Source organism: Sciurus carolinensis, chromosome 11 (genome assembly GCF_902686445.1).
Source record: "Sciurus carolinensis chromosome 11, mSciCar1.2, whole genome shotgun sequence".
Lineage (NCBI taxonomy): Eukaryota > Metazoa > Chordata > Mammalia > Rodentia > Sciuridae > Sciurus > Sciurus carolinensis.
Window position 1 is genome coordinate 99178999 of NC_062223.1, and position 6652 is coordinate 99185650.

Consider the following 6652-nt stretch of genomic DNA (forward strand, 5'->3'; position numbering starts at 1 on the left):
GCATCCCATCTCCATCCGGTGGCAGGCCCGGTCCACAGCAGGCTTCTCGGAGTAGGCCTGCATAGTGAGAGGCTTTCCGAGCAAAAACATCCCCCAATTCTGCACCCAGCAGCGGGCCAGGAGCAGCTCTTCTGAAGCACTGCATTACCAAGTTCCTCCAAGACTTCAGGCTACTGAAGGTTAAGAGGTGATATGCTGGAAATACATAGGGACACTATAAGCCAATAAAGGAAATCTGCAATATCTCAGAGTCCCACTGATATCTGACCAATATGAGAAAACATGGGAAGAAAGTGTACCAAACTAACCTAGATGCTATATCAATAAAACCCAATGACAGCATGGCAGAAGAAATGTCAGAAAGGGAGTTCAGAATGTCATAATTCAAACAATCAGAGAAGCAAACGAGGAGATGAAAGATCAAATGCAGGCATTAAAGGATGAGATGAAAGAGCAAATGCAGGCATTAAATGATCACACCAATCAACAGTTAAAAGAGCAAATACGGGAAGCAAAAGATCATTTCAATAAAGAGTTAGAGATACTGAAAAAAAAAAACAAACAGAAATCCTTGAAAGGAAGGAAACAATAAACCAAATTAAAAACTCCATAGAAAGCATAACCAATAGGATAGAACACCTGGAAAACAGAACCTCAGATATTGAAGACAAAATGTTTAATCTTGAAAAGAAAGTTGAACAAACAGAGAAGATGGTAAGAAATCATGAACAGAATCTACAAGAATTATGGGATATCAAGAAAAGGCCAAATATAATAATTATTGGGATAGAGGAGGGCACAGAGAAACAAACCAAAGGAATGAACAATCTATTCAATGAAATAATATCAGAAAATTTCCCAAATCTGAAGAATGAAATGGAAAATCAAGTACAAGAGGCTTATAGAACTCCAAATACACAAAATTACAACAGACTCACACCAAGGCACATTATTATGAAAATACCTAACATAAAAAATAAAGAGAGATTTTTAAAGGCTGCGAGAGAAAAGAATCAATTTACATTCAGGGGGAAACCAACAAGAATATCAGCAGATTTTTCAGTCCAGACCCTAAAAGCTAGAAGGGCTTGGAACAACATATATCAAGCTCTGAAAGAAAATGGATGCCAACAAAGTATCTTATACCCAGCACAACTTACTTTCAGATTTGATGATGAAATAAAATCATCCATGATAAACAAAAGCTAAAAGAATTTACAAAAAGGAAGTCTGCATTACAGAACATTCTCAGCAAAATATTCCATGAGGAAGAGATGAAAACCAATGGTGCAAATAAGCAAAGGGAGGAACTGGTCTAAAGGAATAGCCAAATAAAGGAGAAACCAAGTCATGTCAAAAAACAAAAATGAGCCAAATGACTGGAAATACAAATGATATCTCAATAATAACCCTGAAGGTTAATGGCCTGGACTCATCAATCAAAAGACATAGACTGGCAGATTGGATTAAAAAGAAAAATCCAACAATATGCTGCCTGCAAGAGTCTCATCTCATAGAAAGAGATACCCATAGACTAAAGGTGAAAGGATGGGGAAAAACATACCATGCACATGGACACAGCAAAAAAGTTGGAGAATCCATCCTCATTTCAGATAATGTGGACTTCAAGCCAAAACTAGTTAGAAGGGATAAAGAAGGACATTACATACTGCTTAAGGGAAGCATAAATCAGCAAGACATAACAATCATAAATATCTATGACCCAAACATTGGCTCATCCATGTACATCAAACAAATTCTTCTCAATTCCAGAAATCAAATAGACCACAACACAATAAAACTAGGTGATTTTAACACACCTCTCTTACCACTGGACATAACTTCCAAACAAAACTGAATAAAGAAATCATAGATCTCAATAACACAATCAACAATTTAGACTTAACAGACATATATAGGATATACCATCCAACAAAGAGTGAATATACCTTCTTCTAAGCAGCACATGGATCCTTCTCTATAATAGACCATATTTTATGCCATAAAGCTAATGTTAGCAAATACAAAAGATAGAGATACTACCTTATATTTTATCACATCTTAATGGATTGAAATTAGAAAAAAATGACAGAATAAAAAACAGAAACTACTCCAACACCTGGAGATTAAATAATACACTATTATATGATGAATGGATAACAGAAGACATCAAGAGGGAAATAAAAAAAATTATTAGAAGTAAACAAGAAAAAAGATACATCATATCAAAATCTCTGGGACACTATGAAAGCAGTACTTATATAAGATTTATTTCATGGAGCGTATTCAATAAAAGAAGTAAAAATCAACAAATAAACAACTTAATACTACAGCTTAAAGTCCTAGAAAAAGAAGAATAGATCAACAGCAAAAGTAGCAGAAGACAGGAAATAGTTAAAATCAGAGTTGAAATCAATGAAATTGAAACAAAAGAAACAATAGAAAAAATTAACAAAATAAATAATTGGTTCTTTGAAAGAATAAACAAGATTGATAAACCCTTAGCCACACTAACAAAGAGAAGAGAAAAAACTCAAATTACTAAAATTCAGAATGAACAAGGAAATATCATGACAGACACGAGTGAAATACAAAACATCATTTGAAACTATTTTGAAAATCTATACTCCAACAAATCAGAAAATCTCGAAGACATCAACAGGTTTCTAGAGACATATGAATTACCTAAACTGAACGAGGAGGACATACACAACTTAAATAAATCAATTTCAAGTAATGAAATAGAAGAGGTCATCAAAAGCCTACCAACAAAGAAAAGTCCAGGACCTGATGGGTTCTCAGCCGAGTTCTATAAAAACTTTAAAGAAGAGCTCATTCCAATACGCCTCAAAGTATTCCATGAAATAGAAGAGGAGGAAACCTTCCCAAACTTGTTTTATGAAGCCAATATCAGTCTGATACCTAAACCAGACAGAGACACATCGAGGAAAGAAAATTTCAGACCAATATCTTTAATGAACATCGACCCAAAAATTCTCAACAAACTTTTAGCAAATTGCATACAAAAATATATTAAAAAGATAGTGCACCACGATCCAGTGGGTTTTATCCCAGGGATGCAAGGCTGATTCAACATTTGGAAATCAATAAACATAATTCATCATATCAACAGATAAAGTCAAGAATCACAAGATTATTTCAATAGATGCAGAAAAAGCATTTGATAAAATACAGGTTCCCTTTATGCTCAAAACAGTGGAAAAAATAGGGATAGTGGAAACATTCCTTAACATTGTAAAGGGCATCTATGCTAAGCCCATGGGCAATATCATTCTAAATGGTGAAAAACTGAAAGCATTTCTCCTAAAAACTGGAACAAGGCAGGGATGCCCTCTTTCACCACTTCTATTAAACATTGTCCTTTAAACTCTAGCCAGAGCAATTAGACAGACCAAAGAAATTGAAGGGATACGAATAGTAAAAGAAGAACTCAAACTATCCCTATTTGCTGATGACATGATTATATATTTAGAGGAACCTGGAAATTTCACCAGGAAACTTTTAGAACTCATAAGTGAATTCAGTAAAGTAGCAGAATATAAGATCAATGCTCATAAACCCAATGCATTTTTATACATGAGTGATGAATCTTCAGAAAGAGAAGTTAGGAAAACTACCCCGTTCACAATAGCCTTGAAAAAAAAATAAAATACTTGGGAATCAGTCTTACAAAAGAGGTGAGAGACCTCTACAATGAGAACTACAGAACACTAAAGAAAGAAATTAAAGAAAACCTTAGATGATGGAAAGATCTCCCATGTTCTTGGATAGGCAGAACTAATATTGTCAAAATGGCCATACTACGAAAAGTGCTATAAAGATTCAATGCAATTCCAATTAAAATCCCAATGATATACCTTATAGAAATAGAACAAGCAATCATGAAATTCATCTGGAAGAATAAGAGACCCAGAATAGCTAAAGCAATTGTTAGCAGGAAGAGTGAAGCAGGGGGTATCACAATACCAGATCTTCAACTATACTACAAAGCAATAGTAACAAAAACGTCATGGTATTGGTACCAAAATAGGTAGATCAATGGTACAGAATAGAGGACACAAACCCAAATAAATACAATTTTCTCATACTAGACAAAGGGGCCAGAAATATGCAATGGAGAAAAGATAGCCTCTTCAACAAATGGTGCTGGGTAAACTGGAAATTCATATGCAACAGAATGAAACTAAACCCCTATCTCTCAACCTGCACAAAGTGAACTCACAATGGATCAAGGACCTCTGAATCAGACCAGAGACCCTGCATCTTATAGAAGAAAAGGTAGGTCCAAATCTTCAACATGTTGGCCCAGGATCAGACTTCCTTAACAGGACTCCCATAGCACAAGAAATAAAAGCAAGAATCAATAACTGGAATAGATTCAAACTAAAAAGATTTCTCTCAGCAAAGGAAACTATCAGCAATGTTAAGAGACAGCCTAGAAAGTTGGAGAAAATCTTTGCCACCCACACTTCAGATACAGCACTAATCTCCAGAATCTATAAAGAACTCAAATACTCTACACCAAGAATACAAATAATCCAATCAACAAATGGCTAAGGAAATGAACAGACACTTCACAGAAGAAGATCTACAAGCAATCAACAGACATATGAAAAATGTTCAACATCTCTAGTAATAAGGGAATTGCAAATCAAAACCACCTAAGATTCCATCTCACCCCAATTAGAATGGCTATTATCAAGAATACTAGCAACAATAAGTGTTGGCGAGGATGTGGGGAAAAATGTACACTCATACATTGCTGATGGGGTTGCAAATTAGTGCAGCCACTCTGGAAAGCAGTGTGGAGATTCCTCAGAAAGCTTGGAATGGAACCACCATTTGACCCAGCTATCCCACTCCTTGGCCTATACCCAAAGGACTTCAAATCAGCATACTACAAAGATGCAGCCACATCAGTGTTCATAGCTGCTCAATTCACAATAACCAGATTGTGGAACCAACCTAGATGCCCTTCAATTGATGAATGGATAAAGAAACTGTGGTATATTTATACCATGGAATATTACTCAACCATAAAGAATGACAAAATTATGGCATTTGCAGGCAAATGGATGAACCGGAGAATATCATGCTAAGTGAGATAAGCCAATCTCAAAAAACCAAATGAAGAATGATCTCACTCGTAAGTGGATGATGACACATAATGGGAGGGGACAAGAATAAAGGGAGGAGGTACTGTATAGAGGTAAAAGAGGGGTGGGAGGGGTGGGAGGGTAGGTGAAAAATAATAATGGAATGAATCAAACGTCATTACTCTATGTAAATTTATGATCACACAAGTGGTATGCCTTTACTCCATGTACAAACAGAGAAACAACATGTATCCCATTTGTTTATAATAAAAATAAATACATAAAAATAAAAAAAATAATAATTGCTATTCTTACACAGCTTTCTGAACTTCCTATACAGTATGATACATATATTTAATAACTTCTTCTTTAATTCCCTTTTTTCTAATTACTGAGACTTTATAATCTCCTAAATATTAACTTACAGGTATACCACCTTGAATTCATTTTGCCCATATTTTCAATTCCTCTGTTGGGGTCATTAATTTTTTTTTAAATATATATTTTTATTTACATTTCAGACATTAATCCTGTTTTGGTATAAGTCATTGCAAAGAACTTCTCCAATTTTCTCATCCATATATTAACTCTTCCCATTTTTCTTGTTTGTTTAACATAGATGCTTAATTTCATGTCATAAAATTCATCTCTTTTTCTGTTAATGTGTTAGTTTTTACTTTTTAAATTAAGATAATTTTTATCATTAGGCTATAAAGTTAACTTCCTAAATTTCTTTGAAGTATTCATTTTTTTGGCAATAAATGATTTATATCTGCAAGCAAAATACAGATACCCCTGCTCTGACAACACTGTATTCTTGGATGACAGAAACATAAAAAAATGAGTAAATTATAAAGGCTATTAAAGGATAAAAAGTACAGTGGTAGAAATAAAAACAGACTATATTAAGAAATCGTGAGTTCTTGATTGCAGTTTTAGGACAGAATAGAGTTCATTGAAATGATCTTTAAACCAAGAACTAAGAGAGGTAGAGAAATTAGCAGAAGGAGGTTAGAAAGTATTCAAGTGGGAATAATGAAAACCAAAACATGTTTTTCAAGGTGATATGTATTTAGGGTGTTTGAAGAATGGCAAGAAGGTCAGTCCTACTCCAGTAAAATGGAATAGATGAAGAGGACATAAGATGAGTTTGGATGTTTTAGAGCTTTGCAACCCACTGTAAAGACATTTTTCTGAAAGACACTAGAAAGCACTGTAGAGTTTTGATTAAAAGGGCAAACTGATCTGCTCATGCTTCAAAAGGTTCATATTTTAATGATGAGTTATTGAATCCCCCTTACATGCAAGACTGGTCGTTATAAGAGTCAACACATAGGACTATAATTCTATTTCCTCTACTAATTGTGAAGGTTGTACTTGGCAGCTATAATGTGGTGGCCCCAGGGTAAAACTGTCACTCATATTGTACTTGTTAATTATGATCATGGGGGTAACAATTAGAAGGGGTGCTATCAAGAGGATATAGCATACAGTAAAGGCTTGAAATTATATATCTTAGAAATTAAGCAGTTAAT